This window comes from Anabrus simplex, chromosome 2, assembly GCF_040414725.1.
Source record: "Anabrus simplex isolate iqAnaSimp1 chromosome 2, ASM4041472v1, whole genome shotgun sequence".
Taxonomy (NCBI): domain Eukaryota; kingdom Metazoa; phylum Arthropoda; class Insecta; order Orthoptera; family Tettigoniidae; genus Anabrus; species Anabrus simplex.
This window is the reverse complement of record NC_090266.1, coordinates 1,104,856,700-1,104,876,550: the sequence shown is the minus strand read 5'-3', so window position 1 is coordinate 1,104,876,550 and position 19,851 is coordinate 1,104,856,700. Positions and strand designations below refer to the sequence as shown.

The following is a 19,851-nucleotide window of genomic DNA, read 5'->3' as shown; positions in this document are numbered from 1 at the left end:
CTCTACCGCCTCGAGGCAGTGTCCTGGAGATTCAGACTCTGAGTCGGGGGATACAACTGGGGAGCATGACCAATGCCTCGCCCAGGCGGCCTCGCCTGCTATGCTGAAAAGGGGCCTCGCGGGGGGATGGAAAGATTAGAAGGGATAGACAAGGAAGAGGGAAGGAAGCGGCCGTGGCCTTAAGTTATGTGCCATCCCGGCATTTGCCTGGAGGAGAAGTGGGAAACCACGGAAAACCACTTCCAGGATGGCTGAGATGGGAATCGAACCCACCTCTACTCAGTTGACCCCCTGAGGCTGAGTGTACACCGTTCCGGCCCTCGCACCACTTTTCAAATTTCGTGGCAGAGCCGGGAATCGAACCCGGGCCTCCGGGGATGGCAGCTAATCACACTAACCACTACACCACAGAGGCGGACAAGTATTATTATTAATAATATTAATATTATTGGTTTTATGACTCACTAACAAATTTTACGGCTTTCGGAGACGCCAAGGTAATGGAATTTAGTCCTACAGATGGTTCTCTCACATGCTAAGAAATCTATAGTATTTATCAAAGTATATATTTTATTGCAGTAGCAAGGAATCAATCTCAGCAGAGATGCAATTAGGGTCAAGCACCTGACGTCAGCACATAACAGTTCACTGAATAACACCACTGGGAGAGTTGGCCGTGCGGTTAGGGGCGTGTAGCTGTGAGCTTGCAAACGGGAGATCGTGGGTTCGAATCCTACTGTTGGCAGCCATGAAGATGGTTTTCCGTTGTATTACATTTTCACACCAGACAAATGCTGTACCTTAATTAAGGCTACGGCCGCTTCCTTCCTACTCCTAGCCCTTTCCTATCCCTTCGTCGCCATAAGACCTATCTGTGTTGGTGAAACAGAACATCACCTTCTTCTTCTTGATCGTTATTGGACTCCGTCTAGCCTCCGTCTAGACACTGATCTATTTGTATTAAAAAATTCTTATGTGAGGAACAACACGTAATATCTTGTTTACTATTTAATTTACATATCTATTAAAGGCCTAATTTTGATGGAATATGAAATTATCTGAACATAACCTCTTCCACCTACACCAGGCCTGGCCAAACAGCGCTTCTATGGCGCGAGAGTTCCGACCGCACTCTTGGCTTGTGCCGCCGCCAGCATCGAGGAGGGAATGGTTAGTAGTCTGGCCGCGTAACTGCGCAATAGTGGGGGTTAGCCAGAGCGTCGTTCTCGGGTTGTGTATGCCATTTTCAGCATTAGAATCCATCTTAGATACTAATAATGTTATTGTCGTTACGTCCTACTAGCTAATTTTTCGGTGTTCGGAGACGCCGAGGTGCTGGCATTTTGTGCCCCTAATGCACATTGTATATACAATTGTCAGCATTATGCTAGATTTGCGTGTCAGTAAATCTACAGACATAAGGCTGACACATCTGAGCACCTTCAAATACCACCGGACTGAGCCAGGATCGAACCTGCCAAGTTCGGGTCAGAAGGCCAGCGCCTCAGCCGTCTGAGGCAGTCAGCCCGGCCGTCATATCTAGGTAGTGCTCCATTCTCACAAACGTGCAAGTCGCCTATTTGCTTCAGTTCGAAAGACCTGCACCAGGCGCCTCCGGAGGCAATAAGCTATTATACAAATTAATTTAAATCATTGTTTATATTGACTGTCCGACTCGTTGGCTGAATGGTCAGTGCGTTGCCCTTCGCTCCAGAGGGTCCCAGGTTCGATTCCCGGCTGTGTCGGGGATTTTAATCGCTTCTGTTTAATTATTCTGGCTCGGGTACTGGGCGTTTTTGTCCGTCTCAACACTCTCCTATTCATATTCAGACAACACACCACCCTACCAGCCACCAGAGAAACACGCAATAGAGATTACATGCCTCGATATAGGGTTGCGTCAGGAAGGGCAACCGGCTGAAAAACAGGGTCAAATCCACATGTGCGACGCAGTTCGCACCCGCGACCCTCTATGTGTGGAAAAAGCGCCAGAAGAAGGATAATATTATTTATAATGGCTCATAACCTACGAGAAATCCAAACAACTGTCAAAGCATTTTCTATTTCGTTGATCTCACTTGCACTGAACAGAATCTATCACACACACAAATATTAAAGAACATTTTCAGGTGTAAATATTGGATATGAATAAACACAAATGCAGAGGTGCCAACCATTGAAGTGGATTATCAGCAATCGCCCTCCGCCCCCGAGAAAAATTTCGAGTCAAGTCCAAAGCACGCTCCTTCCTTCTCGATAATGACACCCCTTTTGCCCTTCCCTCTAGCAATCTGTTCGAAAATATATCATATTACACAATAACATTTGCACACAACCTGTTCTATGATAAAACATTCCTTGTAGCTTGTTTCTCACGCAGCAGCTGCTTTTCAGTGTAGTTTTTCTTGAAGCATCCTTCCTACTGTGATGGCATTTTCGTCTTCTGAACCATAAGCGATTCCAGTGCAGATGTGCTTAATGTAGTGCTCACTTCTTTTTCAATCTTTCTGTCAACTGTCAGGTACACTTAACACAGCAAATGCAACATTACTGAAGGATTTATACTGGAGAAGGGCAGCGCCTTAGCTCCTTCATTCACAATTAATTTTACAACGCTTATTGGTAGCAAAAGAAAGTCACGATCGAATAAGTATCGTTGCCAACTCACAAGCATTGAAACGAGAACGATTTAGGTGAAATGTTAAATTCTTCCGAGCCTTTTTCCTTCTTTTCCTTTTGTTCCGTAGAAAAATATTTTTTCCTGATAATGTCACCTTTTCCGTGATAATTTCCTCTTTGACCGTAATTCCGTAATGGTGAGGTGAAATCCGTAATAATTACGGACAATCCGTAATAGTTGGCACCGCTGCAAATGCAATCAAGTAGACGTAATAAATATCGGCATGTAAACACCGACTAAGGACAAATTCATTGTATATACAATTGTCAGCATTATGCTTGACCCATTCAGCCAATAGATACAGGGTCTGTCGTATAATCTTAGACCGATCGGACGCTGTTTGTACTCTGCGCTACGACAGCTGCCTCAGTTGAAGTTATGTCGTGCCTGATTTAAGCGTGTGTAAAATCTGACATGACATCTTACCTTATAAAAGGTGCTGGATGTGTCGTCCTTCCTGGGTTATACAAGCATTGTTTCTGGAACCACATTCTGGCTGACTCTAGTAAGTTCTACCGCGGTAATGTTTCCGATTCCAATCGCAATGTTTCCTTTCAGTTCCTCCAATGTGCGAGGATTTGTTCGATACACTTTTTCTTCCAGTTTACCCCACAAGTAAAAATCACACGCTGTTCGAGCTGGAGAACGAGGGGGAAATAGACCAGCACTGATCACTCTGTCTGCAAACACTTCCGAGATTGTAAGAATGGAATCTTCTGCTGTATTTGCAAGGGCTGAATCTTGTTGAGACCACCCACGTGGGATGATGGAAGAACGGCATCAAAATGTCATCTTGGTACCTCCCTGCATTTACTGTCGTCTCGACAAAAATAGGCCCAATTATTCGTCTTCCACTAACAGCACACCAAACACCAATCTTCCTGTCACAATGAGCGACACAATTAGGATTTTCTACACACCAATAGTGAGAGTTATGACTGTTCACACGACATTTAAGATGAAAACAGATTTTTACATACGAAAATACGGCGTTGTAATGATAACTTTCTCACCATGTTAACAGCTGAGATTCAAACTGGCGACTCATGCTTCCCAGGTCGAACATGTGCAGGTTGCTATGCACGCTCCTTCCGTAGTGCAGAGTACATACACCGTGCGTTCGGTCTGGGTTTATATGTGAGACCCTGTACTCCACTCACTGGGAATGGCTACATTTATTTTTGCATCTTGCTTACGTCGGACTGACACAGATAGGTATATTGGCGACGATGGGATAGGAAAGGCCTAGGAGTGGGGAAGAATCGGCCGTGGCCCTAATTAAGGTACAGCTCTCGCATTTACCTGGTGAAATGAAAGGGTGTATGGCTTTTAGTGCCGGGAGTGTCCGAGGACATTTTCGGCTCGCCAGATGCAGGTCTTTCGATTTGACTCCCTTATGCGACCTGCGCGTCATGATGAGGACGAAATGATGAAGACGACACGTACACCCAGCCCCTGTGCCAGAGAAATTAACCAATGATGGTTAAAATTCCCGACCCTGCTTGAGATCGAACCCGGGACCCCTGTGGCCAAAGGCCAGCACGCTAACCATTTAGCCATCGAGCCGGACATTTACCTGGTGTGAAAATGAGAAACTACGGATAACTATCGTCAGGGCTGCCGACAGTGGGGCTCGAACCACTATCTCCTGGATGCAACCTCACAGCTGCGCGCCCCTAACCGCAAGGCCAACTCGCCCGCTACCATGACATTATCTGGGTTTCAGACGGGCATGACACTTGTCTACACATTCGAGTCATAGTTCTTATACAGGATAAGCCTATGCAATCAGGTGATGAGTTCGTGGATATTATATTACATTACTCTAAGGGGAAGCAAGATGCAATGCAATGCTTATATCAAAAACGATTACCTGACCGTGGACTACCAACTGCGGATAGGTTTCGAAGAACTGGTAGATGCCAGTGTGAAATGATGTCTGTCGGAAAGGAAACACCTGTTCGGGATGCTCCAGTGATGTCTGGTGATAACGAAGAATCTGCGTATAATACAACTGAGAACAACCTGATTAGCATTTCGCAGGCCATTGCACATGATCTGAACATTAGCCAGGTGTCTGTACTGTGCATTACGCATGGGTTGCAAACGGAGTCGCGAATAGTCCAGACTGCTGCATCTGGAACCGACACTCTCGACTCCAGTATCAGCTTCATTGGTGCATTAACGTCTTCTAGCAACTGTTTTCCGAACTTGAGCGATTTATTGTTTTAGGTTCCTCCCCTGATTATCCCCGGTTAAATTGTGGTACGGTGAATACAAGGAGAAAATTATTACCCAGCAAACATTGATTAATTTTCCGAGTTATAATCGTTATTGCTAGCGAATCATTTTTGGCAACGTATATGGGAATCAAGACCGCGCGAGTTGGCCTTGCGATCAGCGTGTATTCCTAATCAAGGAAAACGATTTATTAACTGTAATTTAATTGTGAAGACGTGTGCACGATGTAATTCCACCCCAATATATCGAACTCTTAAACTTACCGTTCCATCGTTGGTCGTCTGCCTCGGCTGCTTCAGTAGAGTAATAACGATTACTTAGATCTTGGGGTCGTTGTGAGATTCTTCTGTCACTTCATCGACCAAACGATAGGTTTCAGAAGAGAGCCTAACTAATTTAAATGAGGAGAAAAATGTGCTTACTAAAATATTTATTCAAATTAAATCACAAAAAGCAGTCACCTCCGTACAGGCCATTGAGGCCTTTGGAGGAGTGGAAGGCAAAGGCTTCCACCATTGTTAACGTGATGGGGTAGAGTGGTTAGCTCTACGCCTGACCGCCTTTGCCCCCAAGGATTAACCTGGTACTCATTTTTGGTGTAGGCTGAGTGAACCTCAGCGCCATTTGCACCTCCGCATGTGGAAATCTCGTTTCTTAACTTTTACGACTTCCTGACGGGGATTCAAACCCACGTCCTTCCGGGTGAACCGAGCACGTCTTTACCGCTTCGGCCAGCCAGCCCCTAAATTAAATCACGATAAAAATACTTATTAAATTAGCCAGAAAAATCACTTAATAATTTTACAACGTTTTAACGAAGTCACAATACATAACGTGAGTCTTATCTTTTTATTATTGTTTAAGATTATGTTTTAAAAAATGAAAATGTATTGTAAAATTTGTGGACAGCAAATAGCATAAAAGGAGAATAAAACCAGAAAATCGGGCACCATAAATCCAAACGATAACTGAGAGTTAATTCACATGGTCCGTGGAAAATCTGGCCTTCAACAATTACAATTCCAGATTTAAATTTAATTAAGGTTATCCACCACTCTACTATCCTATCGGATATTGGAACTTCCCCCGAATGGTCCCTTAACTGAACCAAATCGACTATCAGTTGGTTTGGATAGGTTGCGAAATATTACGAGAAAGCATGGTGTTCAACAATTGTCACAATCAAAAATAAAATTCCACCAGGTATTGTCATATCGTGACACCCTTAATTTACAGAAGAATCCCGATGCTAAAACATGCATCACCCAAACAGATATTCAGAAGGAACCAACAACAACTTGATCCGAGGGGATCTTACGCTACGTCGTCATGAAGTAACGAAACTGCGAAATGCAGGAAAACATTAATTCGTTATGCATTCAGAAGAAATGCCAAACGTTGAATTAAAGAAAAGTGATAAGTCACTTGAAAACGTTCTTACTAAACCAGCATTCAGGTTATAAAACAATATTGCCGTTAAGTTTGTTAACATACAAGTCCATAATATAACACAAATAAATGGAAATATTTCCAATATTCTACACTTGTCCCATTAAACTAAACTACAAGTAATCGGTAGATCAATGTCTCACCTAAAATAAAGTGAATAACGAAACACGAAAATAAAATATATATTAACAGCTGACGAATCGAAACCGCATTCGTAGTGTAAATCCTACATAAATCAACTAAGTGTTAGCGCACGGCATCATCATAAGATACCGGACATCCGAACAATAAATCTAGAAGTAAAGAAAAAGTAAATAGGAACGAAGGTTCATCGAACTTGAAAACGCGCGGCTAAGCAGCAAGGATCAGTCTCCATTAGCTATGTTTCCACGTGGGGCAACCGTTACATTCATGCCACTACTGATGCAACGCTATTATGGAAGCACCTTCTGGCTAGTAAGAGTTACGCTGAAATATGGCCTGAATAGTACCTGCCAATACCTTCTAATACCTTTTAGATTCGTATCCACTACTGCAAACACTAACATCGTTTAAGTCGATTCGAAAAACTGACCAACCTATGACTTGACTATATACACACGACGCCTTAATCCTGTCGTTGAGCCTACGTTACAGTGTCTACTCATCCTTAAATTATACAATACACGCAGTATCCTAAATCTATTGTTGAGCCAACGTTATGGTATCTAGACATCATTTATTCTGTCAGGCGAAATCGTAACTTGAAACACAATCCCGGATATTATATCTAATCCTCGTTAAAACTCTAAGACAATGAAATGAAATTCGCCACAGGATGAACTCGAACCTGGAAATATAATTGTGTCCATTTCTTACGATAAAGCGTGACACCGAAATTAAACAACATGTCCGAGTAGATTAATGTATTCCTCAATACAATCTCAACACATGCAGTGAAGTTCGCTAAATAAAAACTACTCCAACTCTCGTTTTATTTTACGTAATGTCACTAAAACAGTAATCACTACCATCACGATATCAACGGCGTAACTCACGTGTGAGACTCCAACTGGCCTATGAAATGAAATGGCGTATGGCTTTTAGCACCGAGAGATCCCAGGACGGGTTCGGCTCCCCAGGTGCATGTCTTTTGATTTGATGTCCGTAGGCGACCTGCGCGTCGTGATGAGAATGAAATGATGATGAAGACAATATATACGCCCAGCCCCCGTGCCAGGGAAATTAACCAATCACGGCTAAAATTCCCAAGCCTGCCGGGAATCGAACCCGGGTCCCCTGTGACCAAAGTCCAGCACGCTAACCATTTAGACATGGAGCCGGACAAGTGGCCTATCATCTCAACGTTCCAAACATGTATCACCGTGAATTGTCCACTGAAGTAACTTTTCATCATTCTACTGAAGCTAAACTCTCATTCTCATAAAATTCATTTTTTCACACCCGCAATGCTTCTAGCCAGCGACAACTTCGTCTCGTAAAGATACAGATGGGAATTCAATTTACAATAATCATATATTACCTCGACCGTGTGTCAGAATATGCTTTGTTCGTGAGGTCGGCTATCACAAAATGCACTTTGCTGGTTGCTGGTAGTATATAGAATCGTCACTTGAACTTAATTACCAAAACCTACGGTCTGATAAAAAAAATAGTAGTCATGAGAGAAATCAACTTGTACCTAAAATAGGCGTTACAACGTGCTCACTTGGTTTTGACCACCTTTAAATTTGTCAACTCTTCTGCATTGCTTACAGGACATCGTCATCTTACACAGCCTGTCTCAGAAACATTACATCTTAACATACACTCTGTCACAAAAATTCCTCGCCATCGAGAAACAGGGCCTCTTATTCTCAGCCTCCTGTTCATTATACATCTCTCATAAAATAAGGGCTTACTCTGCCTTTAACATCTTCCTAACTATTCTCATAATATTTAATTTCCATTACAATCCATTTCTTCTTGTTTGAAACTTTTCAAATGCAAGCAATCCCATGACCAAACAACTTTATCAGGATCTCACGATTAACTTCTCTAAATTTTGCTGACCTCAAGAGCAAAATAGCATACTATGATTTTCCGTATCACAAATACACGGTGTCAAAAAATATAAGTTTTCAAAAAAAATGCCAACTTTATCAGACTTCACTGGATTTCGGTATAAACTGCAAATCTCGCTTGACGTTACGGCTGAACACATAATTTATCATCTCAAATTTATCCTGACGTTAATATTATTATTATTATTATTATTATTATTATTGGATAATTTAATATTGACTTTATCAAACTCACATCGGCTATTTTATCATTATCGTTATTGTAACTTTTACCGGCCCGAACATTATTACATGGATTTTCATTACAATATTTAAATCTTCACCTTTTACATTGTTCAAAAGAAATTTAAAAACATTTTTAAAGTTTCGCACACTGACATGAATATTAGACAATTCGCCTCAACATTGCAATACACCTAATTTTTACACAAGCCACATATGAATTTAACGGGACAAGCATGTACATTTCTAACTACAACGCATGATATTTAAATTACACAGACCTGTAACTGCGTCGTAGGCATGGAATTATCCCTGCTCCATTTTGTGCCAGCTCGTCTCAAACTTAGCCACTCACGATTGAAGAGCACATTTTTCTCTTATACATTACTTATAATTACACAGATTATACACTTTAATTGATCCAACACACGTAAGTAATAAATTATTCTAGACCCACATAATATGTACAACAGCTCTGCTTCTTGCCGAGGATTTACATCTCGTCTGTGGAAATCTCCACCTCCCCCATAGGCCAGGTGTTTTAAAGATATGAATCCCGAAGCTTATCTCTGCCAGTCTACAGTTCCTTTTTACCGATTACAAAAATACACCGTGTCACAGTAATTCACGAAGGCTATCTATGAATTCGCTGTTTCAAATGAAGAAGTTCGGGAATCCTATACTAATTCAATTAATGATTTCCTTTACTGATTGTGATAGATGTCGTAACTGCGTTGTATCAATAGCTACTTGAGTCTTCATTAGTCATTTACCACTTGGTAAAAATCTTCTATCCCGAGCCAACTAACTTTATAAATTTCACAATATTATTGAAGGAACACTTCAAGACCTCTACTTGATGTCGCCCGACCCAGGTTCACCCTCGCGAACAATGACAAAGTGAGTGAGTTGCTGTCTGAATTGGGGATATTTAAAGACTTTCTAGGGACGCTTTTTTGTCGTGATGTATTGTGGTGTAATCATACAATTTGTTAACCACTGGACCGAATTCTTCGAAACTCACCCCAAACATTCCACCTAATTTTCAAGTCATGATGGTGTTGTTTACTGATTTTCCGTTCCTTTAACGGGCGGAATTAATTGATTACGTGCAGGCGATTTCGCGCGTATTTCGATTGCGTGCCCTTGACACGTGCCTCCCTCACGGCCAACATAAATGCCACTTCTCTCCAGGTTTATTTAAATACATTTCCACCCTGTGGACTTTAGCTTCTTCAAATATTTCTTAAAATTCTTAATTACTTATTTCTTTGTTAATGATAATGCCGAAATCTCTCGCAATGAGGGTTATTATCTATAAGTTCATTATTAATTACCCGAGATCTGCCGAAGTGTTCCGACCTCGTTCGAACGGGTGGCTCGCTTCTCACTTCGAGTTGTCACACCACGGACTATGAGATGATCTTGCAATAAAGAATTAGGTTGCACTCGTAGTTGCATCTTGCAGTTGCAATTTTCTAGTTGAAATATTCACTAAGGTAGAAATACGGGTTCAATATGGCATTTAATTGTTTGATCAGCGCTGATAATAACTCGATAGGAACGGTTTTTCAAACACCATTGCGTCTCTGATGATCATACTTTGGTTGTTGAGGATAAACATTATTATTATTATTATTATTATTATTATTATTATTATTATTATTATTATTAATAATACGCCCTATGATAAATAAATTCAACAGTTTTCTAAATGTGGGAAGAATGGTAATAATAAGAAGGAATATTTTGTACCACATGACAGTTCGTGAAAATAAAATAACTTGCTTAGCACGTTTTTCCCTGTGAATAACTTCTGAACCTGTAATGTATTTTCGACAATGTAGAATAGCAACAGCACCTCAACCCATTCAAATACTGACCATGATCAGTCTCGCATGAATACGGATATTTTATGTAATTCAGTGTTTCCAAAATGCTAAAATAACGGTGGTGGATACAGACGGTAAAATGCTTCAGTAGTCGGTGACTGTTATACGTTTTCGATACTTTTACTCTACCGTCTTGCTGTCATCTCATTCTTCACAGTCTGTGCGCAGGAGAAACGTGTGTGAGAAAACGCGGACACAGCTGACCGTGTGAAAATTGCATGAACAAGTCATAACTCCGCAACGAATGGAAGTTTAAAACAACACTCCCCCTCCTTCAAGTTAATGAAGTATACATGCTTTACAACTACCACTTCCTACACATCATCCACCATGACTTATACATCAGATGTGACGAGGATTCGCATTGTAGGTATGTAGGAATGTGGTCGTCCGATGTCAAATACTGCTGAAGCGGTAGGTCACTCAGAAGACACAGTTCGGTTTTGGATAAGAAGACACTGGGAAGAGGGCACGGAGGGCCTTCAAATTCGTCAAAAATCGGGGCAACCTAAGAAGACAACTAGGGAGCAATACTTTCCCTCCGGCTACAGTGCTCACTAGAAATCCAGGCCTATAGGTGAGCGCATTAACATTCTGTCGCTGTCTTCATGCTGCTAGCATCCGAAAACCTGTCAAAAAGGGAGTCCTTACATCTGATCACCGAGAATCACGCGTGGCATTCTGCCTCCAGTATCTACCAGCACCACAAGACTTCTGAGAGTCTGTTATATGGTGCGATGAGGAGGTTTTCTCGTCAGATGCCGATAGCAGACTATCACTGTGGCGAACCAACAAGACGTACTACTCTCCTTAACATGTTATTAATAGATAGATGTCTTTATTTTCCTCCAGATCTAAAGCATTGAAACCTTATTGATCTATTAAAGGAGAAAAATAATAATGCCGAACCTAGGCAGCTTAAGCTGACATACAAATATAATAATTCTCGTAAAATAAACATAAATAACACCAAAACAAGGGGAAAATGCAATATTAATGTAAAGAATAATAATCAAATGGCAATGAGGCAGAAAGGTCTGTTAGCCCTAGTATAAGGCAGTATGGCAATAAGAAACTAAACTGGTAACATATTACTGTGTAGAGCACAATGGTGTGTCGGATTGCATCTGCACTTTAAACAGGGAGTATATCACTTCCGGCCGGTTAACATGTTACTAATGCGTGGAGTGGAAGAATCAGCGTGGGCTTTTGTGGGTGGATGAGCGCCGGTGGATTAGGAGAGTTAGTGGAATTCTCGTCTAGGATGGATTCCGAAGAATATATTCGGATGTTAGGAGAGTGTATGCTTCCTGCTGTCTGATTATATACCCCACGGAGGATATACCTACCATCCATATAGTCCACACGACAACAGCGGCGTGCATACATCACACACCACCAGAACGTGGTTGTTAGAACACTCGGAAGTGTCGGCACTAGACTGGCCCGTAAGTCATCTGATCTCACTCTTATAGAACATATATATTAGCGTTGATGGCTAGAGAGTGGGACTTACGACAAGAAAGCACAACGGAAGCTTTCAAGAATCATGTTCTTGAAGTCTGGGAGGGTGTCAGGGGACGCCCTCACATCTGTAGTTCTCTGGTCCCCTCCATTCCCCGAAGACTCAACGAAATTTGGGACAATGACGGTTTGTGGTCGTCCTATAAATCAAGTAATGAGGAACCATTCAGTTTCAATTTTCCCCTGATTAGTTTCATTCAGTTATTTGAATGGATATAAAATCGTTGTTTTACGGAAAACTACTGCATTGTTTATGATTATACTCTACTTCACATTTGATAAAAATACAATTGTTTTCAAGCGCAGGAAGCGTTCATTTTATCTACTTATTAAAAAAATATTGCACTCCTTTGTTTGTTTCAGGACAGTTTATTATGATGATATGAGAATATCTTAATTTTGTTTATTACAACTCATCTATCTTTATTCATACTTTTTTGGATTGTGAAGAATATTCGTTTAAAGTCCTTGTGATTGAAAGCATTGTCTCTGTCTTTCATTTTTATATGCCATTTCTCCCATTTAATTTCTTTCCCATTTCCTTAATTATATTAAGAATAAAGAATGGTATAATATTTCCGTGAAAATTAGGCCCTAGGTCTTTAAACGAAACGGTTAAATTCTTTCATTTTAATTTCTTGGGTTCAAATTTGTTATCCGTGCATATTTTAGTGCAAAGTATATTAATTCTTCTTTTGACAATGCTTGTAGGAGTATTACTGTAGTTTAATTTAATAGGGGCCATACTGACGAAAATAAGGGCCATTCTTTCTTACAGTGGTTGAGCGCGATGCTATTTGATAATGAAGTAATGGTCGAGACCGCTAACATTTCAGCCAGCCTTTGCACACAAGAATTACAAAGAAACTAGAGAATTTAACCCTCAATGAGTTGACATACACATTACGTCTGTTGCCTTGAAGGAGTCATGTGGTTCCTCCCCTCATTCCCCTCTCTATTCACTGTCGAGCCAGGGGGACGTGCGTGCAGGCGGGGAAACAAGTACCTTCCCCTCCGCGTGTGTTTCGTTCATGTTGATATCCTGTACTTCGCCCTCTCCACCTTCCCTCACCCTTCAGTTGTGTGCATATTACGCATCTAATGAATGTGACAAATGCGGGAGAGTACTGGGTGGTTCTGAGGGCTGTACTGATTTCTTTCCTGAATTGAATATTTATGGCCACGAGATATTAAAGATCTCGAGTTTACAACGAATGGAATCTGATGCAGACTTTTATCTAGCATTCTGTCTCCTTAAACTGCAGAGCCTTTGCGCAGAAGCCAGTGAGCACAAATCATCTACGGCTGTTCATCACCGAATCCTGCAGGATCGTTACGCCACGCAAGTTACGACATATTACGAATGTACTCAAATCTTGCATTAACCAAGGAGGCCATTTTGAGCATTTGATTCATTAACCAGCTCACTTCAGGTCCAAAAGTCGATATTAATCCACAATCCTATCACAACTCTGGCTGTAATAGCTGTAATGTGACATCATAATGAATATTGGTCTTCATTATTTCTCACATGAAATTGAAATAAATGCGTAGAAATTTCTTCCCACACTAGGTTTCTACTTCCTAACACAACACACAGTTATCCATGGACCACCACGGCCACGGAGAAGTCTGTTTTTCTTAAACTGTCAGATGTCAGTGTCAACGCAATTTCTGATCAACACGGAGCTTTCTCTTATATGCGTAGCACGGTGATTCATTATTTCAGGTCGGTCAGCAACGAACACATGCATTTTAATTCTTATATCTACTCAAGCACTTACAGTCAGGCAACACGGGAGATGTTTCCACATTAGATTATCGCTGTAACTACGGGTTGCATACATTCGAAGAAACAGAGAGGCCTTATTCAGCCAGTATAATTCCGTAGTCCGCCTCCGTGGTGTAGTGGTTAGCGTGATTAGCTGCCACCCCCAGAGGCCCGGGTTCGATTCCCGGCTCTGCCACAAAAATTTGAAAAGTGGTATGAGGGCTGGAACGGGGTCCACTCAGCCTCGGGAGGTCAACTGAGTAGAGGTGGGTTCGATTCCCACCTCAGCCATCCTGGAAGTGGTTTTCCGTGGTTTCCCACTTCTCCTCCAGGCAAATGCCGGGATGGTACCTAACATAAGGTCACGGCCGCTTCCTTCCCTCTTCCTTGCCTATCCCTTCCAATCTTCCCCTCCCTCCACATGGCCCCTGTTCAGCATAGCAGGTGAGGCCGCCTGGGCGAGGTACTGGTCATTCTCCCCAGTTGTATCCCCGACCAAGAGTCTGAAACTCCAGGACACTGCCCTTGAGGCGGTAGAGGTGGGATCCCTCGCTATGTCCGAGGGAAAAGCCGACCCTGGAGGGTAAACAGATGATGATGATGATGATGATAATTATGTACAAATCATTGCGGGATTTCGGCAAGACGTACGATTATTGGGAGACGGCTCATTGTTCAGAAACTTGGTAAAAATAGAATTGTTCCTCGAAGTATAATAAATAAATAAATAAATAAATACATAAATAAATAAATAAATTGTGCGAATACCCCTGTATTGACATCCATGGATGATGCCTTACGTGAAAAACTTGATTTTTTCATATCAGTTCGAAAACATTATTTTAAATTTTCAGTTGCTGGGTTGTACGCACTGAGTTAAAGCTCCTTCTAACTTCCAGTTCGTCTGGCCCCGCAGTTTAGGGGGCAACGTGTCCGCTTGTCACCCGGCCGCCCCAGGTTCGATTCCCGGCCGGGTCAGGGTTTTTAAATTATAATGACTAATGTCTCTGGCCTGGGGACTGGGTGTTTGTGACGTCCTTAATCTTCTTTTCCTCACACACAACATTCCACACTACCGCCATTCCAATTACACGCAAGTTAATACAATATGGTGCCAGTAGGGGCAAAAGATCCACAAAGGGTCGACGCCCCGAACAAATAGCATTAAAAACAACTTTCAGCTCAATGACCGTGAGCTCGATAGCTGCAGTCGCTCAATTGTGGCCAGTATCAGGTATTCGGGAGATAGTGGGTTCGAACCCCATTGTCGGCAGCACTGAAGATGGTTTTCCGTGGTTACCCATTTTGACACCAGGCAAATACTGGGGCTGTACCTTAATTAAGTCCACGGACGCTTCCTTCCCAGTCCTAGCCCTTTCCTGTCCTATCGTCGCCATATAACCTATCTGTGTCGATGCGACGTAAAGCTAATAAAAAAATCACGTGGTCGCCTGATAGTTGGCAGGTTCGAATGTAGGAAAATTGGAATCTATCTGCTTAAGCCCATTTTTACTCATGGGCAGCAGTTTTCACCGTTCATTCTGGAGAAGGCCACTACAGACGTGAAAGTAGTCAATAACAATACGAGTGCGCAAGGCCGAATTGGTGAAACGACTATACAAGGAACTCGTATACGTGGAAGTTCTGTTACAAAACGGTGTGCCAGTTAGGTTGTTTTGTGCACTTTATTGAAGAGCAAGCATTAATAAATTGGTTTCCCACATCCTTGACATATTTTTAACCATCCCCAATAAACTAGGGTTAATCTCCATCAAGCCAATAGTACTTGACAAAACACCGGGCGAGTTGGCCGTGCGCGTAGAGGCGCGCGGCTGTGAGCTTGCATCCGGGAGATAGTAGGTTCGAATCCCACTATCGGCAGCCCTGAATATGGTTTTCCGTGGTTTCCCATTTTCACACCAGGCAAATGCTGGGGCTGTACCTTAATTAAGGCCACGGCCGCTTCCTTCCAACTCCTAGGCCTTTCCTATCCCATCGTCGCCATAAGACCTATCTGTGTCGGTGCGACGTAAAGCCGCTAGCAAAAAAAAAAAAAAAAAAAAAAACTTGACAAAACCACATCTGTTGTTAACATTCACATTCATCATAACCTTCTTGACGTTACATGTTAGCTACGTAATTACAGTATATCAGTACTGATAATTGAAATTCAAGGTAAAATACTGATTTAAATGGCTTTCATGTTTCTTTGATAATATGAGGAAAATGAAAATGGACTTCTCTCCAATTACCACAACTCCACCTGACACTCTTCTTGTTCCAGATATAGAGAGAAAATTCTCGAAGAGAGGAAGAAGAGGCTGATGTCCTATTGATTACCACACGGATCGACCACTTTACTCAAAACCCAACATTTCCATTAAGTTTTACGCTCAGTGTAAGCATTAAAGCAGCTCCAATGGATTTATAAGACAAGAATGAAAAGAAAGGAAACTGTTATTGCTGTCCTGGGAATGGCCGACATCCGTAATGTTCCGGTGAAACACTAGCCTTAGCGGGCTAATGGTGTAATGGAGGCTGGAACTTGGATGACGTGGTACATAAAACACATGTATGTGACCAGTATACGAAGTCTTGCCTCTGATATCGAGGGTTATTTATGTAACATTACGGATAAATAAAACCTCGCTCTTCCTTCTTCTTCTTTTCCTACCTCTTTTCTCACACCTGTAGGGTCGCGGGTGCGAACTGCGTCGCACATGTGGATTTGGCCCTGTTTTAGGCCGGATGTCCTTTCTGACGCCATCCCAATATGGAGGGGTATAATCACGATTGCGTGTTTCTGTGGTGGTTGGTAGTGTAGTGTGCTGTGTGAGTATGAGGAGGAGAGTGTTGGGAAGGACACAAACACCCAGTCCCCGAGCCACAAGAATTAATCAGAAGCGATTAAAGTCCCCGACCCGGCCGGAAATCGAACCCGGGGCCGTTTGAACCGAAGGCCAGTACGCTGACCATTCAGCCAACGGGTCGGGCAAGTTATAACACCTCACCGACATCTATTATTTGCTCGGGAATGTATAAAATTTTCTGGTACGTTCAGCCCATATGAATGAGCAACATTTAGAATTTTCACGCAATTTCTCAACGCAGTCAGGTCTTAGAAAACTGAAGGAAGCAAATATTAACTCTAATGAATTCTAGGTAACTTTGCAGTATAATAGTTGTCAATTACCTCCGTGGTGCAGTCGGTATGGAGGAAAAAAGAATAATAAGAAACAGTTACCACCATGAGTTGGAAATTGCACAAATATATCCCGTTCACTGCTTAACACCTGTCCGGCTCCTTGGTCCAATGGTCAGCGCGGAGGCCGTTGGTTCAGAAAATCCAGGGTTAGATTCATGGGTCACGGACTTTAGTCAAGTACGGTTAATTCTTCTGACTAGATGGCTGGGTGTTTGTGTTTGTCCCAAAACATTCCTCTTCATATAAACACCACACCACACCACACCACACCACACCACACCACACCACAGCACTAATCTTCACACAGAAACACGCAACAGCATTTATATATACCTCCCCACAAAATTGGCGAACGGAAGGGCATCAGGCTGTAAAACAGTTTGCACCCGTGACCCTACCAGAGGGAAAAGCGGCGGAAGAAGAAGATGCTTCATAACTTCTGTCGATGTAACAAGTGTAATGATAGGTGCTGGAGGGACAATACACATAACCAAACCTCATGGTGCAACAGTCCCGAAAGGTCATGGACTACCAAGTGACCGCTGCTCAGACCAAACGTCCGCAGATTATGAGGTGTCATTTGGTTATCACAACGAATCCTATCGGTCGTTATTTTTTGGCTTTCTAGACCGGGACAATACCAATAGTATTTGTCAATTTCTGTAAAAAGCTTTTGTGTCCAAACGGTGAGAAAATGTCTCTTACTATCCTTAGGAAACATTCGTACTTCTAATTTAGAAATTATGATCGTCATATTCTCAAATGAAACTAAATGGAATTTACACTTTTAATATTAATTCGGCATCACTGAATTAATCATTCTTAAGCTTGTTAATTTCAGTGGTAGTCCGCCTCTGTGGTGTAGTGGTTAGTGTGATTAGCTGCCATCCCCGGAGGCCCGGGTTCGATTCCTGGCTCTGCCACGAAACTTGAAAAGTGGTACGAGGGCTGGAACGGGGTCCACTCAGCCTCGGGAGGTCAACTGAGTAGAGGTGGGTTCGATTCCCATTTCAGCCATCCTGGACGTGGTTTTCCGTGGTTTCCCACTTCTCCTCCAGGCAAATGCCGGGATGGTACCTAACTTAAGGCCACGGCCACTTCCTTCCCTCTTCCTTGTCTATCCCTTCCAATCTTCCCATCCCCCCGCAAGGCCCCTGTTCAGCATAGCAGGTGAGGCCGCCTGGGCGAGGTACTGGTCATCCTCCCCAATTGTATCCCCGACCCAGAGTCTGAAGCTCCAGGACACTGCCCTTGAGGCGGTAAGAGGTGGGATCCCTCGCTGAGTCCGAGGGAAAAACCAACCCTGGAGGGTAAACAGATTAAGAAAGATTGTAAGAAATTTTAGTGGTAACTGCTCCATAGTTTTATTATAATTGCTTTAATGTTGAAAAACATTACTTAGCAGACAAAGTAGGGGTCTCCATACAACGAAAAACGTAAAATTAAGAAATTTTCTCAATTGTGACGAAAGTTGAAGAGCTAATGGGTCCGGAAAACTTTCAGAATGTGAGTCTTGGATTGCTTTACGAAAGTAAACAGAAAAAAACAATCGAAAATCACCTCTTGCCTAAATAACAGCCTAAAATCGCTTGTTTCTTTCCTCGTCTCCTTTTTGATTCAAATCCTAGCCAAATTCACTTATTTGCATACTTCTTTCTGTAATGTGTTCCTTGGTTCAGTGACCTCAGCGGTTTTCTGATTTTCTGGAAAACGTCCACACCGAATGCGGTTGTATGAACGGATTGAGAGCACTAATAGAAGAAATTAACTTCTCCAGGGAAAGGACTTGAACAGGGACCTCCCTGCTGATAGGCTTGGCCCACAGCAAGCACGCGAAGGTTTTGTTAGTGTTTGATGCTCATTTCTCGGCCTGACTCTCAAGCCCGACCAAGCCACGTGCAGATTTACCGACACCGCCTTGTAAAGACCATTTGAATTCGTCCGCGAAGCAAACTGATTGGCTAACTTAATCAGCTGAAAAAAATTACAACGTCGCGAGATATCGACGTAACATTTTTTAAACTTCTTATCACTATAACCAATGTTCTAACGCTCATATACTCGGTTCACGTTGTTTCTGACCACCCCGTATATCGTTTAATTATTGGACCACCAGAAAAACAACTCTGTGACTAATTTATATGGAGTAAACTTTTGCGATCAGTGGAGTGACATTTGCTAGTCAAGGTGCACGTTAAAATTATATTTTCAACATTACATGAACTGTGACGATATATTAGGCCTCTAAATATTAGTTCCTAATTAGCGTCGAACTCTAAGATCTTTTGCTAGAAAAAGGGAATTGAGCCAACGGCAAGTGGTGTTTCCAGGCGGTCACCCATCCAAGTACTGACCACGCCCATTGTCGCTTACCTGCGGTGATCGGACGAAACCGGTGTATTCCACATAGGATGGCCGTTGGCGTGACGATAGATACTTTGATATGTAATTTCGTTCTCGTACGGATCATCTTTCTATTCACTCTACCCGAAAGTAAAGTTTCCATCGTTACGCACTTTCATTGGTAGCTAATAATGAACATGTGAACTGGACGTTGTGTGGAGGTTTCAAGAATAACAAAACATTGTATTTTCCCGACCTCGAAATAGGCTGGATTTCTCATTAGTAATTGTGTTTCATAGACGATAGATAAGTACCTATGTGCACATACGTACATGAAAAATTAAATGATACACCTTAGTCCCGATTCTGGACACGGGGTCGGAGATTAAGTGAGATGAATTTAAGGCTGGTTTTTACAGCCGGATGTACTTCCTGACGCCAACCTCAGTTGGGGAGTTAAC

At 42.3% G+C, this 19,851-nt stretch overlaps 1 protein-coding gene and 1 pseudogene across 1 annotated transcript in view; both read right to left on the bottom strand.

Moving 5' to 3' along the window:
* The window catches only part of LOC136863786 (cell adhesion molecule Dscam2), a 1,545,364-nt gene that overhangs the window by 636,196 nt on the left and 889,317 nt on the right, over positions 1-19,851 (bottom strand). The window lies entirely within an intron of this gene.
* On the bottom strand, positions 19,353-19,470 carry LOC136865077 (5S ribosomal RNA; annotated as a pseudogene).